Source organism: Talpa europaea (assembly GCF_964194135.1).
Source record: "Talpa europaea genome assembly, chromosome: 8".
Lineage (NCBI taxonomy): Eukaryota > Metazoa > Chordata > Mammalia > Eulipotyphla > Talpidae > Talpa > Talpa europaea.
The window spans coordinates 22,094,389-22,113,700 of record NC_140075.1 but is presented as its reverse complement, the minus strand read 5'-3'; positions in this window follow the sequence as shown (position 1 = coordinate 22,113,700).

Below are 19,312 nucleotides of genomic sequence, written 5' to 3'. Positions count from 1 at the left end.
CTGAGTGCAAAGGGTTGGGAGGGACTTGGAGGGATATTAATGCTGTTATGGAAAAATTGGCTGGGACTGGCTCTTGTTTGTGGCACCCCCATTAATTCTCCTCTCTTGAGTTTAGGATGAGAGATTTGGCAGTCTCTGTGCTCTCAGTGCACCTCAGGAATTAAATACCAGTCCTAGAGGGTGGGAAGAGGAAGTAGAGATCATAATGTCTGCTCTGCTTTTATCTTTAGTGGGGACCTAGTCTGTGTGGCCCTCCACCATGAAGTTTCCCTTTCTTTCAAGGGAATATGCTCCACATAATATCTGCCCTCCTCTCTGCAGGGCCTTTGGCTGACCTGACTTCCCTGCCACCCTACTTGAGATAAATTTTTATACGTTCTTCTCTCCACCTATCTGCTATCAATGCAGTATGAATATTTGCAGTGTCAACCTTGTTGAAATCTGTACTGGTCTTTGCTTACTAAGGGATAATCAATCCTATCCCTATTCAAGAGACTATGTGTCTGAATGGTGTCCCTTTGGTTCACTGCTCCAAGGGCCACAGCATGTGGAGACCGGACCATGCAGTTATCTCTATCAAGACCTAGTATGTCAGCTCCCCTTTGTAGAGCTGCTCCACTGCTTGCAGGACCTATGGCTCTGAGCTGCTTTTAGAACCTCTCCCCTCACTTGGAGCCTTCTGGGGTCCATGGCAGCCTATGATAGTACATTTGCTTCCCAGTCCTGTCCAAGAACTTCCTTACATATGCTAGGATTTACTGTGGTGAAGGCTGCATCCAAGACCCTCCTAGTAGTTGCTGCATTCTGTGAGGGGCTTATGACCAATGTGGTTGGTGGTGGTACCAGAACAGATCCTGGGTTTTCTCAGATTTGGGAAGGAAGTCCTTCTATTGTGGACTGGATTCTAGTGCCTTCCCCAGAGCTTGTTGAGAGTAGAGGGGGTTCACTTGGCAGATCTGCTTCCAGGTACTCTCCTAAAGCTTGCTGAATTATCTGAGTGCTACTACAACAGGCTGCTTCTTGGACCCTCCTTGGAGTTCTCAAAGGTCTTCACAGGTGTCTGTGGGGGCCTGCTATTGCAGGTCTGGGACCTACCCTGGGGCTTGAAGGGGGCTCACTGAGGTCTGCTGAGGATTAACAAGAAAGGGGGTTGCCGGTTTTGCTGGTCTGCTTGCAGGGCCTGCCAGGCCATGGAGGTTCACCTGTCTACTGAGCCTCACCTGCTTCCCCAGGTGGGCTGCCTGCTTGGCCTGTTCCACTGTCCACTCAGGTCCCCTCCTATGGACATTACTCTTAGAGTATGTTATAATAATCTATTTTTCCTTCAGGACTTACTGACCTTGTTCTGGTGCTGCAATCTTATTGGCAGTATATGGAGGAGATAAGCCCAGCATCTTCCCTGCACTGCCATCTTGCCCCACCCCTGTTTGTTTTAAATCTGGTTTTACTTGATTTATTGATAATTTCAGCAGCTTTATAGTTAGATGTCTTGCTTATTTTCCACAGTAGATGGAGCTCTGACTTTAATTTTTGGTCTCTGCTTATTGCTGAGGCTATTATGGCTATTGCTGTGCATCACCACTTGCAACCAGGAGAAGATGATAAGGGTAACCAACATGCTATGATTCTACTACTACATCAGTGGAAATTGGGGGTGAGGAGAGAATAGAACTAGTCTTTCTGTCAGCTGGTTGTGGGATACTGACTCTGATACTGCAGGGTGGGAGAGGGAATTTTTGTGTTCCCTCTTCATTGGGTTTCTGGTCTGTGCACTGTTTCTCCTCAGTTGCTCTGACATTCACTTGTTCCGAGAGTGTGGGGTCTCTGTGAGCCTCTGTAATCCACTCTCCAGAGCCTTAGATCAAGCTGGTCATTCAGCAGTCTCTGCTTTCCTTGACTGAATTATCTCCACAATACCTGATTTACCCACCTTCTCATGCACAAATGCATGAATATTTCTGGTATCCTGGTATGGTGAACAATGGAACTGTCACTAATCCATAGTTGATCCATCAGTTGGATTTTAAATACTAGAAACAAAGGAAGTAGGGAAGTGCCTTATGCCATCATAATGCTGGCATCACTCTTGCATGTAATTTCTCTACATAGATTAAGCATAACTCATTCACAGTGCTTCATCATAATGTCTGCCATTTAGTAAATGTTCAGTAAAAGCTACCTATAGTTATTATTATAGCATAATGACTCAAAGAAGGGTTTTATTCTACCCTCATCTGGGTGCTCCAGGAAGAGTAAATCTAAAGCACATGTTGATATGTGAAATGAGATACATGACCCAATTCTCAGGGTAGAGTGAAAGGAAATGTGACCACATATGCATTTTACATATAGAAAATGATAGGCAAATATAGCTGTTATTATTAGTCTAGTAATAAGGAACAACTTGGACAAAGAGCCAGGGCTTGGGATGAAGAGAGAGAAGGAGAGGAAAAGGCAGGAATTGTGAGAGGCAGGGGAAGAGAGAGAGACACACACAGAGAGAGAGAGAGAGAGAAAGAGAGAGAGAGAGAGAGAGAGAGATGAATTCCAGGTTCTCAATATATATTGTTTTGTTTAGAGTATAGAGTGATTGAGGGAATAACCTAGAAATAAGGCTAAGAGATCAATAAGGCTGGTTTTCAAGGTCTTGAATGCCAATCAAGGACCTTAGAGGGATAATGGAGCCGGTCACATAGCATATAGGCCAAGTGTATCCTTTAGCATGTAGGTTTATGCTTTTTTAACAAATGTCGCCAAGCATCTAAGTGATGCATGAAAACAAATGCTACATATCTGCTGGTGATCAACTTTAGTTGTCTTTCATGTCATCTCTATTTTGAAACACAGGCTGATGGAACAACTTATGAAACAAATTGCTCATGGTGTACAGAAAATTAGACATGGTGAATCTATCTGGCTTCTGCTTATGCCTGATACTTCTGCTCACATTTTATTGGCCAGAGAAAGTCATATCATGGAGGTTGCCATCACTGTGAGAAGTGAAAGGACATTTTGTGAAAGTCCTCCAGATTATTTGGTAGAACAATAATGGGAAGAGATTTTGTAACAGATGATAAATGGTAACTCAATAAAAAAAAATGGGTAAAGATGTAAATAGACATTTCTCCAAAGACATACAGAAAAGATAAAAATGCATATGAAAAGATGTTGATTATAATCAGTCATTAGAAGATACCAGTCGCAACCACAATAAAATAACATTTAACACCTAGTCGGTTAGATGTAATAAAATAAGCAGATAATAACAAGTGTTGACAAGGTATGGAAAAATTGAAATCCTCATTCACTTCTAGAAAAATGTAAAATGGTGCCATTGGTTTTGTAAATCCTGGCAGTAGCTCAAAAAATTACACATAGTGTTACCATATAATGCAGCAATTCCACTCTTAGATATATACACCCATATATCTCTATATATTTAGATACATATGAGAGAAATACAAATCATATACTATAAAAACTTATACATGAATGTTCATAGCATTGGTTATAATTGCCAAAAAGTGGAGATAACTTAAATTTCTTTCAACTCAAGTGGTATGTATACAATGAACTATTATTCAATCATAAAGGGACTGAAGTATTGATGTACAAATTACACCATGGTTTTACCTTCAAAACACTATGCAAGGTGAAAGTAGTCAGTAAAACATTACTGAAATAGGACAAACCTGGGTCATGGGGGTTGACCTTGTTGATGGGTCCTCATCTGCAAATTAAAGAATGCAGGAAAAAAAAAACCCAAAACAGAGACATGGTGAGAAGCAATAACATGATGTCTTTACAAAGGGAGTGAGGAAAGGGAGTGGAGAGAGAGAGAGAGACAGAGAGAGAGAAAGAGAAAGAGAGAATAAGAGAGAAAGATAGAAAATTTATACATGACAAACTAGTAGCTTCTCCACAGACACATCTCCACTAGCAGTGCTGTTGAAGCCCCAGATGTGCAACTGCCAAACAGCCATCTTAACTGCTAAAGTCCCTGTGGCTTAATTGTCAAAAGGTCTAGCAACTTAGCTGCCAGATGCCCCAATTCTGGCCCTTTTTCCCATTAGACTCCACTCAAGAGATGGAATCTGGAAAGTTTGACTTACTATTGAGTCGGCTATGAGCACCACCCACTGACTGGCATGTTGTTCCTCATCGTTCCTCTTAAAATTTCCCCACTTTCAATTTTTTTAATTTTTAATTTTATATATTTTTACATCATTTTTCATTTTTGCACAATGTATGCATTTTCATCTTGGTTATAGTCCCCATACAATTCCCACCCCCCTTGTTTTGTTTTGTTTTTTTAAGATTTATTTTATTTATACAAGAACTGGGTTATAGGCCAGAGGCACGGGAGGGTGAGAGGATTCACCAGAGACAGAGTGGGGAGCAGAACAGGCAGACTGATGAAATACACTGCTGAGGGGAGCAGCGGGCGAGACAGGAGAGGTCTGCTCAACATGTGGGTTCCTCCAAGGCTGGCAGGGATCGAACCGGCACTGCAGAGGCTGCAGACACCTTCACAGCACTGAGCTCAACTGCCTGCACCACCAGGAAGGGCCCCCATCCCCCCTTGTTTTGATCCTACTACCTTCCCCCCACCATAGTGTGTCTCTGATATATAGTTGCTTGTTGATTTTCATTTTTACTTTATTATAATTAGTATTTTCCTAGTCCCTTATTTAGGTTTTCTAAATTCCTGTTATGAGTGAGACCATCTGGTATTTTTCTTTATCTTTTTGGCTTATTTTGCTGAGCATGATCCTTTCCAGCTCCATCCACGTTGCTGCAAATTTCATGAGTTTATCTTTTTTGATTTTGCTGAGTAATATTCCATTGTGTATATGTACCACATCTTCTTGATCCAGTCATCTATTTTTGGGCATTTGGGTTGTTTCCATAGCTTACCTATTGTAAATCTCACTTTCAATTTTTGAGACTTTTTCTATCTTGATGAAATATGGATGCCTGGGTGTGGTCTCAGGAAGGTAGCTTTCACCAGGATTGCAGTGTATTCAAAATAAATAGCAATCAATTATGAGGCATTATACATGCATAGCTAGTGTGACAAAGTCCTCCATTTCTGGAATAATGGAAGCCAAGAAAGAAAAAAATCTCAAAAATATTAAGAAATGCTTTTAGTAAAATAATTTTCTCTTTCTTTTCATCCCAATATATCAAATAGAATGGCAAAATACATTAGTAAACTAATCTAATTTCTATCTATTTGATCTATTTTGGCATAGGACAGAATAAACAAGTAAAATTTTTGTTACTTTGTTGGGACTTTACATCCAGGGCTCAGGAGCCATGCAACATTTCTGACTCCATGTGCAACATTTGTACCTTTCAGTAGGTTTCCTGTTCTCAGGGTTCCCAAGGCCTTTCTGTCTAGGATCTCCAGACTTGCCAATGGAAGTAAGCTTTCTGACTCTCCTCCGAGGTCTCTAAAACCCTGCAGCAAGGTAGCAGACTCTTTTTTTCCTCAGCTCATTGTCGACTTCCAGAATGTCTCCACTTTCCAATCAAAATCTGAATGATGTGATCATATTGCCAATACTTTTTTAAAAGGGATTTTCCTTGAATTAAATAAAACAAATAATATTTCTAACAAAATCTTATTAAGTTCATTCAGTCCTATGTAGAAAATGCTCAATCTTGAGTTCCGTCTTAAAATATTACTGAGGTCTTCCTCCTATTAATTTCTTCAGAAACAGTTTCCATATATGTTAAAATCTGCAATAACTGACATTAAAAATCTGATAATAGCATAGTTGACAAGGAAATTTGTTCATATTATAACTTACAACGTTTGAGAACAACCAGAATTGACTGGCAATATTATATCAGAACATATCAGATATTTAGGAAGTTTCGCATAATAATTTTTAGAACACCAATATTAATAGCATGTATATGATAAGGTGAAATGTTTGTCTAACAACAGGGCTTCCAATTAAGTTCCAATTTACCAGATAAATATTAAATAGGTCAACCTTGTCACTATTTTCCCCATAAAGAAAGGGAAAAATATTATGGAGTGTGTCAGGCACTCTGCTGAGGTTTCACAAAACTTTCTCTGCTCAAGTCAAAGATTGCATTTTTTTATTTAGATTTTTTGGCAAGGTTCCTCATACATGTTAGAGAAAACATTTAATTATTCAACAGTGACATTTTAAGAAATCAAAGCTCTGACTAGACTACTAGCACAAAGCTAACAGGATTAGACCCTTCACATCTCCTTATATCTCATTACAGAAGTAAACATTTTCCTCTACCAAACATTAACTTATTAGAATTCCATGACTGAAATTCTTAAACTTCAAAAAACCTTCAATTTCCCAGCTCCCATTTTATCTGATGTCTAAAGACTTAAGCAGTTCACCTCAAACTGCCTCTTCTCTACAGCACATGCCCAACACAAGTAACATAGGTAAAAAGGAAAAAAAAATACATTTCATAGCAGCTTCAAATATATATATATATATATACATATGTTCAAAACCTAACCATTAAATTACAAATTAGTTTTCATTAAGCGAAGATTATCCCAGGCCTCACTTCCCCAGAAGCACGGATACCAGATACCATTATATTTTCGAGCTTATAATTTCTATGGGCACTGCCTGTACCAATTTCTGGAGGCCCAAAACAATTAGATAGATACAGACATACAACATATAGACACAGGAACACCCTTAGTATTTTTTATTTAACCCGCATGAACTATTTTATGTAAATGAAGTTTTACACATGTCTGCAAAGATATAGAGCTTTCTCTCTGCTTACTTGTGAGGACAAACCTTAGTTTTCTTTTTTTTTTTTTTTAAGATTTACTTATTTATGCATACAAGAACTGGGGTACAGGCCAGAGGTGTGGGGGGTGAGAGGAGTCACAAGAGACAGATTGGGGAACAGAACAGGAAGATTTACTGAAATACACTGCTGAGGGGCCAGCCAGTGAGACAGGAGAGGTCTGCTGTGCCATGTGGGTAGCTCCCTGGTCGGCCGGGGATCGAACTCATGCTGCAGAGGCTGCGGGTAGTTTCATAGGTTGTGTCTTAACCCATTGCGCCACCAGGCAGGCCCCAAACCTTAGTTTTCTGAGGCTACATTCTTTTCACCACTGCCTGCATACTCACATTGAAGCAGACAGACTGTTTACCTGAACCACATATATACAAAGGGAAAAAAATCAAACAAAAAGACCATATTAAAAAAAACTTCACAAAAATAAAAACTTTGCAAGTCAAAAATTAAAAGCTAAAATGAAAACCAGATTTTTTCACCATGTAATCAAAATCAAATTCCCAAAGCAGAGTGTTCTCAGCAGAGGTCAGATGGTTTCAGATCCCATTTTCATACCTTAGACTTCAGAAGGTGAAAAGTTAAGGAGCAATTACCAAGGCTCATGGCCTTAGGGTTCATCATCTTAGGGTTTCCAGTGTTCACTAAAAAGTTAATCCTGTGGTCTCTTCCAATAGAAGATGAAAAAAAATTTTAAATTTTTGTATTTTTCTTAAATAAGTATCTCAGGAATTTGACAGGTTCACTGGGTTTTGGTCTCCACGTCATCAACTTTCAGGGTTTTCTTATTTTGGAATGATGCTCCCAGGGATTTATACCAGCAAGTTTTTTTTTTTTTTTTAAAGAAGGGATAGCAAAATCTTCAAGTGGTTAGCAAAACATGAAAAGGAACATACTGCTATTCTGACAGCTGGGCAAGCGTATCCCCACTCTGCCAGATATTGAGAAAGGCTCATTCACCAGATCTGATAAGATGCAGTGGTACTTCTGGAGGCAGAGAGATCCCAGTGAGTGGAAAGTTATGAGTTACAGCTAAAACTTCCTGGGTATATTCTACATATAGTTTGATCTACTTTCTTGGTCAGTGTCTGATGGAGTATTCAAAATTGTAAGTTTGGAATGGGCTTCCAAAGACAATTTCAAAGGGGCTTAAACGTAGCCCACTTTTAGGAGCTGCTGTTTTCAAAAGGAGGGTGATAAACAATAACTGTGCCAACACAAGTGTGTTGTTTGGCATAGTTTCACCATGGGCTTCATTAGGTAATGATTCCTTTCCTCAGCTTCTCTTGTAGATCACAGTGTCTAGGTACTGTGTAGTTTCCAAGTAATCTGTAAGGCATTGTCTACTTTCTGAATAACTTCTGAAACAAACACAGGTTCACTGTCATTCTGAGTAGAGTTGGGCAATTCAAAGTGAAAAGTTGTTTGGCAACCTCTGAAGGTTTCCTGGTGTGAAATGTTTCCACCCATCCCAAGAAGGTATCCACAATGACTAATAGATACAGATAGTTAGCACTGGGCATTTGGATAAAATCAATTTGCTAATATTCAAAAAGGCATATGTCCTGATATGGAATCCTAGTAGTTTTAGGGTGTAAGTAGTCTTGGAGTTATGCATGGTGCATGAATGGCAACATTGTGTCCACTGAGCCACTCTTTGCAAATAAGAGCCCCTCAAATATGGATTCATGGTCCTTAAATATGGATACATGGTCTCTGGCAAAGCATCTGTCCCATAGTGAGATCCAACATGTAGATGTTTCAACACCAAGGGTGTATGTGGGTATCTGAGAGGAGTATTATGTCAGCTCATTTTCCAAGTGGAGGTAGGGTCAAAGTTAGTAAGTCTCCATTCATGTGCCCTTTCCTCAGCTTCTTCAGTAGATTTCAGAACAAATTGAAACAAATCTTTGAGGGGATGAATACTTACAGAGAGCAAAATAATCATGTTGCCTTAGTCCACAGTGCTCTTCTCTGCTGCCTTGTATAATTTCAAAACTATCTCCCTGGTGGCAGGGACAATGCATAACCCCTATGGTTGATGGCAAAGCTAACTGTTTTCAGTAAAACCAAGATCTCTAGTTGGTGTTAAATATCTTTTTTGCTGGGGATAAAGAGGACTCTTTTGTTCTATATGGTACCATGTGCATGTAAAATCATGATATAATACTTAAATCCAATGTATATGTTCACCCTGTTGCCTTGAGAGAGTTCCAGAGCTCTGGTCCAGGCTAACAGTTGACCCCTCTTCACAAATACCTTTTCTGGGAGTGCCTAGAGTTGCTTCTGTGGGGCCCTGAAGAATCTCCACTGCATGTCCTGCATATCAGTTGCCCTGTTCCATAAAACTGCTTCTGTTTTTTAAATAGTTCCCATTCAGTATCTGGCAGGGGCTGATCAGAAAAATCTGGTCAGCTAGCATACACTGTTTCAGAAGTTTCTAGACAGTTATGGGTTAAGCTGTCATACTCAAGGTTCTTTGCATGCACTGGGAGCAAGAGAGCTGCATTTAAAGAGCTAATGACTTGCAGCTGCATAGTAGAATTATCTAGTAGAACTACTTTATAATTCTCATGTGCCCAAAAGTCAACCAAAGTCCACTTCTCTATTCTAGCAATGTTAAAACCTGCTGTGGCACATACACAGTGAAGAAATGACCTAAGGTAAATTTCTTTGTTCCATGCAGAAGGTTACAAGTGGCAGCTATAGCCTGCAGACACAGAGAACTTCCTTTAGTGGTGTTACCCAGTTCTTGGGACAGGTATGTAATGGGCTGCATTTTTTGTCCTAATAATTGGACCAACACTCCTAGGACAATTCCCTGTCTCTTGTGCACATGGAGTGGGAAAGTCTTCTTAACTGGCTGGCAGCTATAAGGCTATTGCTAAGATTAACATGCTTTTATTTTATCAAAGTCTTGTTGACATCCGAGAGTTCAAAACAAAGATTTATAGCCCGGGCCTTTGAAGACTTTATATAGAGTTTTTGCTAATAGCTGAATTTTGGGGATCCAAATTCTACAAAACCCAGCCATACCTGAAAAAACCCACACAATTGCCTTCAATTGCTGGGCACTTTAAGAGCTGAAATCACCTGTTTTCTCTGAGTGATGAGGCTTAATTTGTCTTTATTAATCTCAAATCCCAACTATACCACATTTTGCTTGTTTATTTGAGCCTTCTGATGACACACCTTGTACCCACATTCTGCCAAATGTTTTAAACTTAATGTGGTATTCTCCAGACAAGATTCAGAGTCAGGGCTGACAAGTAGTAAATCATGCACAGACTGTAGGAGGATGCACTATTTCAATTGGGCTTTTCTGAGATCGCTTGTCGGTATTTTCCCCCAAATAGTTGGGGAATTCTTAAACCCCTATGGAAAGTACAGTCCAGAAATTTTGCAGAGTGCTTTGGACTCAGCATCCTGACATTCAAAATAAAAAAGTAATAGAGCAGTCAGTCTTGTGACCTCCTGCAAGACACTGCCATAGCCTGGCAAGATTGGCAGAGGATTTGCAATCTTCGATGAGACCCTGCCTTTCCAGATTTCCGTGGGACCTTGCCACAGCCCACCTAGACCTATGAGACCTTGGACCTACATTGGGGAAGATACCAGAGTAGCTAGAGGAGTTGCAACCATCTGCAAGACCCATCAGCACAGACTGGCAGATACATTATAACTTCCCATGAGACCCTGTCAATGCCCATACAGACTGGTATGAACCATCCCCATGCCAAAGAAGGTGCCAGAATGACCAGAGTCCTTACAACCACATGCAATATCCCACCATCACCTATTGAGACCAGTGAAACTCTGGATCTGCACCAGGGAAGCAGCCACAGTGGCCAGAGTCCTCATCACTTCCCATAAGTCCCCACAAGCACTTGCAGACTGGCCAGAGGCTTTGCAACGTCCAGTGAGACCAAAGCAGCTGCTCACACAGATAGATGTGACCCCTGGCCAATGAGGAGAGAGAAATCATGCTCAGAGAAAGTTCTAAATCTAGCAGCTGGGTACCAAGCTAATACTGAAGAGAAGAACCTAACAAAAGGCAATGTAAGTTCTCAAGGAAATAGTATAGCAAAGAGAGTACGAATCTCCAAAACCCCAATTCATAAACATGGAGAAAAGTTATCCCTAGCACAGACTGAGTTTAGAATTGCAATGGAAAAGAACTTCAAAGAAATGGAAGAAAACTCAGGACAAAATGAGAGTCCTTAGAAATAAAGACAGTGAATTGAAGACAGAAGATGAAGATGCAGAAGATGAAGTTCTAAATAAGATAAAAATGGAGCTTTAGGATTTAAAAAAGAGAAATACAGGAAAATTTCAGGAAAATCCACGGAAGTAGAATAGAACAAATGGAATATTGAGTCAGTGAAATTAATTGAAGATGCATATGTGCAAATAATTCAGGCAGAGAAGGAAAGAGAAACATAATAGAGTAACATAATAATGGGAATGCTAGAAGGGGAATAGAGAGAGAAAGGAATAGAGAATGTATTTTAAGAAACAATGGAGGAAAACTTTCCAAATCTAAAGAAGGGGGAAATGTACAATGTACAAACTCAGAACTTTGGCTACCTATACACAGTGGAATTGACATAAAGACAAATAATAGTGAAAGTTCCAAGAGTTCAGGACAAAAAAAGAATATTGAAGCTGGCAAGAAGGAAGAAGCAGATAACCCAGTTCAACATCACACTTCTCTGAAGAAACACTATAAGCAAGTAAAGAATGGAATAATGTCTTCCAAATACACAGAGAAAAACTGCCAGCTGAGAATATGCTATCTTACAGGACTCTCCTTCAGATATGATGAGGGAAAAAGGACCTTTCAAACATAAACTCACGGATTTTGCAAAAACTAAACCACCCTCCAGCAAATACTGAAATGAGCTTACATAACAATACTGAAGAGAGGAACATACCCAAAGAACTGAATAAGTAAATAGACTGACTCAAAAAATTAAGGATAAAATAGCAACAACTTTAAAATTTAAATGTAAGTGGGGCCTCCCCGGGTGGCACAGCAGTTGAGTGCTGGGCTGCAAAGCTGCCTGCAGCCTCTGCAGCACCTGTTCAATCCCCGGCCACCAGCGAGGGTCCCACATGGCACGCAGACCTCTCCTGCCATGCCCGCTGCTCCCCTCAGCAGTGTATTTCATCAGTCTGCCTGTTCTGTTCCCCGCTATGGCTCTGGTGAATTCTCTCACCCTCCCATGCTTCTGATTGTATCCAGTGCTTGTATAAATAAATAAATAAATCTTTTTTTTAAGTCACTACTTTATTTATTTATTTTTATTTTTTTTTTAAATAATAAATTTTATTTTTATATTCCCCATACAGTTGCAACCCCCCCTTTCTGATCCCAATCCCTCCCCTCCCGCGCCCCACCCCCACAAAAGTGTCTCTGTTTCAAAGTTTTTTGTTGATTCTGATTTTCACTTTCTTATAGTTATTCATTTTCCTGGTCTCTTATTTAAGTTTTCTAGATTCCTGCTATGAGTGAGACCATCCGGTATTTTTCTTTTTCTTTTTGGTTTATTTCGCTGAGCATGATCCCTTCCAGCGCCATCCATGTTGCTGCAAATTGCATGTGCTTATCTTTTTTGAATGCTGAGTAATATTCCATGGTGTATATGGACCACTTCTTCTTGATCCAGTCATCTATTTTTGGGCATTTGGGTTGTTTCCAAAGCTTAGCTATTGTAAATAGTGCTGCTATAAACATAGGGGTGCAGGTGTTCTTTGGAATTGATGTTTCTGTGTCCTTTGGGTAAATACCTAGGAGTGGAATTGCTGGATCATATGGAAGCTCTATGTTTAGTAGGTCCAGAAATCTCCACACAGCTCTCCATAGTGGTTGGACCAGTTTGCACTCCCACCAACAGTGCAGAAGAGTTCCTTTTTCTCCACACCCTCGCCAACATTTGTTGTTGCTAGTTTTTTTTTTTTTTGTTTTAATATGTGCCATTCTCACTGGTGTAAGATGGTATCTCATGGTAGTTTTGATTTGCATTTCCCTGATGACAAGTGATGTTGAACATTTTTTCATATGCCTGTTGGCCATTTGTATTTCCTCTTCAGAGAAGTTTCTTTTTAGCTCTTCTGCCCATTTTTTAACTGGATTATTTTCTTTGTTGTTGTTGAGTCTCATCAGCTCTTTGCAGATTTTTGTGATCAGTCCTTTATCATTAGTGTTGGGTGCAAAAATGTTCTCCCAGTTGGTGGGGTTTCTCTTTGATTTTGTTATTGTCTCTTTTGCTGTGCAGAAGCTCTTTAATTTGATGTAGTCCCAGCTGTTTATCTTTGCCTTCACTATCACTGCTTTGGGTGATGTGTCTGTAAAGATGTCTTTGATGTGCAAATCACGTAGTGTTTCGCCTATATTTCCTTCTATATATTTTATGGTTTCAGGTCTTATGTCTAGTTCTTTAATCCATTTTGAGTTGATTTTTGTGTATGGTGTGAGGTAGTGGTCAAGCTTCATTCTTTTGCATGTAGCGACCCAGTTTTCCCAGCACCATTTATTGAACAAACTTTCTTTGCTCCAGTGCATAGTCTTTGCTCCTTTGTCAAAGATGAGTTGACCATAGATCTGTGGGTTTATTTCTGCATTTTCTATTCGATTCCATTGGTCTGTATGTCTGTTCTTGTTCCAATACCATGCAGTTTTGATGATTATGGCTTTGTAGTATGGTTTGAAGTCTGGGAGTGTGATGCCTCCATTCCCTTCTTTTTTTTTCAGGAGAGCTTTGGCTATTCGGGGTTTGTTGTGATTCCATATGAATTTCATCAATAATTGTTCTATTTCTTTGAAGAATGACATTGAAATTTTGATTGGAATAGCATTGAATCTGTATATTGCTTTTGGTAGGATGGCCATTTTAATAATGTTTATTCTTCCAATCCATGAGCAGGGGATGTCTTTCCATTTCTTTGTGTCTTCTTCTATTTCTTTTAACAGTGTTTTATAGTTTTTTTTTTTTTGTATAGGTCCTTTACCTCTTTTGTTAGATTTATTCCCAAATATTTGATTTTTTTTGTATCGATAATAAAAGGGATGGTTTTTTTGATTTCTTCTTCTTCAGATTTATTGTTTGTGTATAGGAAGGCTACTGACTTTTGCGTGTTGATTTTGTATCCTGCCCCTTTACTGAACTGATTGATGAGTTGAATTAGTTTTTCTGTGGAGTTTTTGGGGTTCTCTACGTATATTATCATATCATCTGCAAATAGTGATAGTTTGAGTTCTTCTTTTCCTATTTGGATTCCTTGGATGTCTTTCTCTTGTTTTATTGCTCTGGCTAGGACTTCCAGTATTATATTGAAAAGCAGTGGTGAGAGTGGACATCCTTGTCTTGTTCCAGATCTTAATGGAATTGCTTTCAGCTTTTCACCATTGAGAATGATACTGGCTGTTGGCTTGTCATAGATGGCCTTTATAATGTGGAGGTATGTTCCTTGTATCCCAAGAATTTCAAGGGCTTTTATCATGAATGGGTGTTGCACTTTGTCAAAAGCTTTCTCAGCATCTATTGATATTCTCATATGGTTTTTATATTTCTTTTTGTTGATGTGTTGGATAACGTTGATTGATTTTCGGATGTTAAACCATCCTTGTGTCCCTGGAATGAATCCTACTTGGTCGTGGTGAATTATCTTATGGATACATTGTTGGATTCTGATAGCTAAAATTTTATTGAGGATTTTTGCATCAGTGTTCATTAGGGAGATTGGCCTGTAGTTTTCCTTTTTTGTGTTGTCCTTGTTTGGTTTTGGTATTAGTGTAATGTTGGCTTCATAGAACGTGTTTGGTATTGTCCCTTCCTTCTCAATTTTTTGGAAGAGTTTGTGAAGGATAGGCACTAATTCGTCTCTGAATGTTTGGTAGAATTCATTTGTAAATCCATCAGGTCCTGGGCTTTTGTTTTTGGGGAGGTTTTTGATTACCATTTCAATTTTGCTGCTTGTAATTGGTCTGTTTAGGTGTTCTATTTCTTCTTTATCTAGCTTTGGGTGATTGTAGAGTTGTAGGAATTTGTCCATCTCCTCTAGATTGTTGAACTTGTTTCTATATAACTGTTCATAGTAGTTACTGATTATTCTTTTGATTTCTGCTGTGTCTGTTGTGATTTCTCCTCTTTCGTTTGTGATCCTGTTTATTTGTGCTTTCTCCCTTTTTTCCTTTGTGAGCCTGGCTAGGGGTTTGTCTATTTTATTGATTTTTTCAAAGAACCAGCTCTTGGTTTCATTGATCTTTTGGATTGTTTTTTTAGTTTCAATTTCATTTATTTCTGCTTTGGTTTTTATTATTTCTTTTTTTCTACTGGTTTTGGGGTTTTTTTGTTGTTCTTTTTCTAGATCTTTGAGCTTTGAGATTAGGTTGTTTCTTTGAGTTCTTTCTTGTTTCTTGATGTGAGCTTCTATTGCTATATATTTTCCTCTTATTACTGCTTTTGCTGCATCCCATACATTTAGGATATTGGTGTCCTCCTTGTCATTCAATTCAAAGAATTTTTTAATTTCTTCTTTGATCTCCTCTTTAGTCCAGTGGTCTTCCAGTAGTGTGGTTTTAAATCTCCATGAGGTAGGAAAGTTCCTTGCCTCCTTTTATGGTTTATTTCTAGTTTGATGCCTTCATGGTCAGAAAAGATGGTTGGTATGATTTCAATCTTTGTGTATCTGTTGATGTTTGTCTTGTGCCCCAGTATGTGATCGATCCTGGAGAATGATCCGTGTTCACTTGAGAAAAATGTGTACTCCGATTTTTTGGGGTTTAGTGTTCTATAGATGTCTGTTAAGACCGAATGCTCTAGGTCCTTATTTAGAGCTTTAGTTTCTTTACTTATTTTTTGTCTTGTTGATCTATCCATTGTTGATAGTGGTGTGTTGAAGTCTTCCACTACGTATGTGTTTTCTCTGATGTCTGTTTTCAGAGAGGACAACAGTTGTCTGATATATTTTGGTGCTCCTTCGTTTGGTGAGTATATGTAAATGAGTGTTATTTCTTCTTGAAATATTGTCCCCTTGATCATAATGTAATGACCATTGGGGTCTCTTTTTATTTTTTTGAGTTTGAAGTCTGTTTTATCTGATATAAGTATAGCTGTTCCTGCTTTCTTTTTTGGTCCATTTGCTTGTAGGATTGTTTTCCATCCTTTAACTTTGAGCCTATTTTTATCTTTTGTAGCTAAATGTGTTTCCTGGAGACAGCAAAAGGTTGGGTTTTGTTTCTTAATCCAGGCTGCAACTCTGTGTCTTTTTATTGAAGAGTTTAGTCCATTTACATTTAGAATTAATATTGATATGTTAGCATCTGTATTTGCCATTGTGTTTGTCTTTCCTTTGATTTTATTTATTTATTCTTTTAATAACTTTTTTTTTTTTTGGCCTTCTTTCGTTGTTATTCGTCCCTCTGAGGTTCTGGCTTTAGGATTCCTTGTAGTATTTTTTGGAGTGGGGGTTTAGTCTTAATGAAATTCCAGAGTTTCTGTTTGTCTGGGAAGGTCCTTATTCTTTCTTCATAGAGGAAGGAGAGCTTTGCGGGATAGATTATTCTTGTTGGCATCTGTTTTCTTGGAGTCTGTTGACTATGTCCCTCCACTCTCCTTGCCCGTAGAGTTTCTTCAGAGAAGTCCGATGTCAGCCTGATTGGCTTTCCTTTGAATGTTATCTGTTTCTTCCCTGTTGCCAGCTTCATTATTTTTTCCTTGTCCTGGATTCTTGGGAGCTTTACTATTATGTGTCTTGCTGTATTTTTCCTTTCGTCGTGGAAGTTTGGTGTTCTTCTTGCTTCTTGTATATCAATTTTCAGCTCCTTCTTCACATTTGGGAAGTTCTCTCCAATTATCTCCTGGAATATTTTCTCTGTTCCTACATCTCTCTCCTCTCCTTCTGGAATCTCTATAACTCTTATATTTCCTTTCCTCATGGAGTCATATGGTTCCCGAAGTCTTTCTTCATTCTTTTTCCTTTGTACTTCTCTTTCCTTTTCTGTTTTGGTTCTTTTTATTTCTGTGTCTTCAAGAGTACTTATTCGTTCTTCCATTTCATCTATTCTGCTTTCATTGGTTTTCCCAGAGTTCTTTAGTTCCTCCATTAATTCTTTGATCTCCTGTGTTTCTTTTGCTTCCCTCTTTACGGACTCAATTTCATTCTTCTGATCGTTGATTATTTTTCTCATATCATTGTTTTCCTTTATGACTTCTGTCAGTGTTTTAATCACAGCAATTTTAAATTCTCTTTCTGGAAGTCTCAGAAGTTCTTCCAAGTTACTGTCGTTGTAATCTGGAGGGTGGTTTTCTTTTTGTGGTGTGCTTTTTTCCTGAGGAGTTGTTAGGTTGCGTGTGGTTCTTCTACTCCCTACTGTCTGTTTTCTAAAATGTCGTATGCATTGGGACACTGTGTTGCTCGGACTGGCCGGCATCTTGGGTGAACTTCTCCGCTCCCCTCTGGCTCCTCCAGGAGCCATCTCTGGCTTCTGAGGGAGCTTTATGCTGGTTTCAGGCAGTCTTTACTGAAGAAATGTCCCTGTTCTAAAATGGCAACGCGGGACTCAGTCCCTGCGCTTCCGGTCTCCGGCACACTCTTCTGCGCGCCCAGTCTGCCCCAGCCGTGGGTACCTTTTCCCTCTGTGTCTCAGACTGCTGGTCGGAAGGGGCCTGGCGTGGGCTAACTTCCCAGCTGGCCACTGTCTCCTCTGGGAGCCTTCTGCCCTTTTCAAGCAGTCTTAAGAAATTTCCTGTTCTATGGGGTGTTAGTGACTTTTTTTTTCCTGGTCGCTAGGTGGTGCCAGAGATCTCTCCTATTGTCCTTGGGGGGGCTGTTTTTCGCCTCCCCCCACCCCGTGGGACAGGGAACAGAGCGGGAATGGTAGGGTAAACCTCAACGGCTTTGGGGTGCTGTGTCTGCCTTGTGCCCCACCGTCGTGGAGAACCCACGCCCCGAATTTCGTGCCCTGGGTCTCAGTTCCAAAGCCCTCAGGTCCAGGACGCGGACTGTAGCCCAGTTCAGTGGCGCGGGAATGGTGCCTTTTGCACCCGCTCCCGTGCCTGGGCGCCTGGTTCCTGCTTACTCAGTGAGGGACTTTCACCCCAGTGAGGACCTCCGTGCGTCTCCCCGCAAGCCTAGGTCGCAGGTGCGGGGACCTGGGCAGCCGCGATCCCGATCCGCGTTTGCTTTTCAAGCGCACCAAGCACGCTGCTTTTCCACGGAAGCTTACCGGCCGGCCCGGGGCTGTGTGCGGGTCTTGAGTCTGTTGTTCTCTAATGGCGCTGGAGCCGTTCGCTCACCGCTGAGGCGAATCCTGCAGGGTTCTCCACAGCTCCCGTTCACGGGGTGTGGTGGCTGCAATAGTTCCTTTCCACTCACAGTCCCGCTTGCTGCGTAGTTTGTTATTTTTGGTTGTTTTAGTTTGTTTTTTTCCTCCTCTCTGCCGGTCGGAGAGTGCCGACTCTGTGGGTGGGGGAGGGGAGCAGGGTTCTGCGCTTTCCTCCCTTCTAGTCCTCTTTTATGGCCACTTTCTTCTTCAGGTAGTTTGCTGGAGTCGTCCGTTTATCTTCCCTGTCCCAGTTCTCACTGGGGACCTGCTGCTTTTCCTCCCTATTAACTTTTTTTAATGGGAGTCTTACTCGCAGCGTCTCCTCGCCGCCATGTTGCTCCGCCCCTTAAATAAATAAATCTTAAAAAAAATAAAAATTAAAAAAATAAAAGAGATTAAAAAAACTTTAAATGTAAGTGGACTGAACTCACCAACTGAAAAACACAAAATATATAGTAGGATAAGGAAACAGAATCCAACCATCTATTGTCTCCAGGAGACACACCTAAACTCCAAAGACAAACACAGGATCAAAGTAAAGGCTTAGAAAACAAACCTACAATCAAAATGGGACTCAAAGGAGGCAGGTGCAGTCACATTAATATTAGAAAAAATTGTTTAAAAAGGTAACAAGAGACAGGGAAGGACAGTATTCAATGTTTAAGGGAACAATATACCAAAAATGCATAATACTCATCAATATTTACTCAGCAAATGAAGGAGCACAAAATACATTAGACAGCTACTTTCAATCCTGAAAACAAATATTGGAAAAGACACATTTGTGGTAGAAGACTTCAACACCCCGCTCTCACCAAACAACAGATCAACCAGACAGAAAATAAACAGGGATACAGCCTTAAATCAAGAATTGGAACTCATGGACCTTATAGACATTTATAGTGAATTACACCCTCAAATCTGAAAATATACATTTTTCTCAATGTGCACATGGGACATTCTTCAGAATAGAACATATAATGGGACACAAAATATCAGCAAATTCACAAAGATTGAAATTATACCTAATGTCTTCTCAGACCATAAAGATATTAAACTTAGAAATCAACTTTCAAAAAAAGCAAGGAAATCTTTTAATATGTGGTGACTGAACAACACACTATTAAAAGACCACTGGCTTAATAAGTAAATCAAGAAATTACAAAA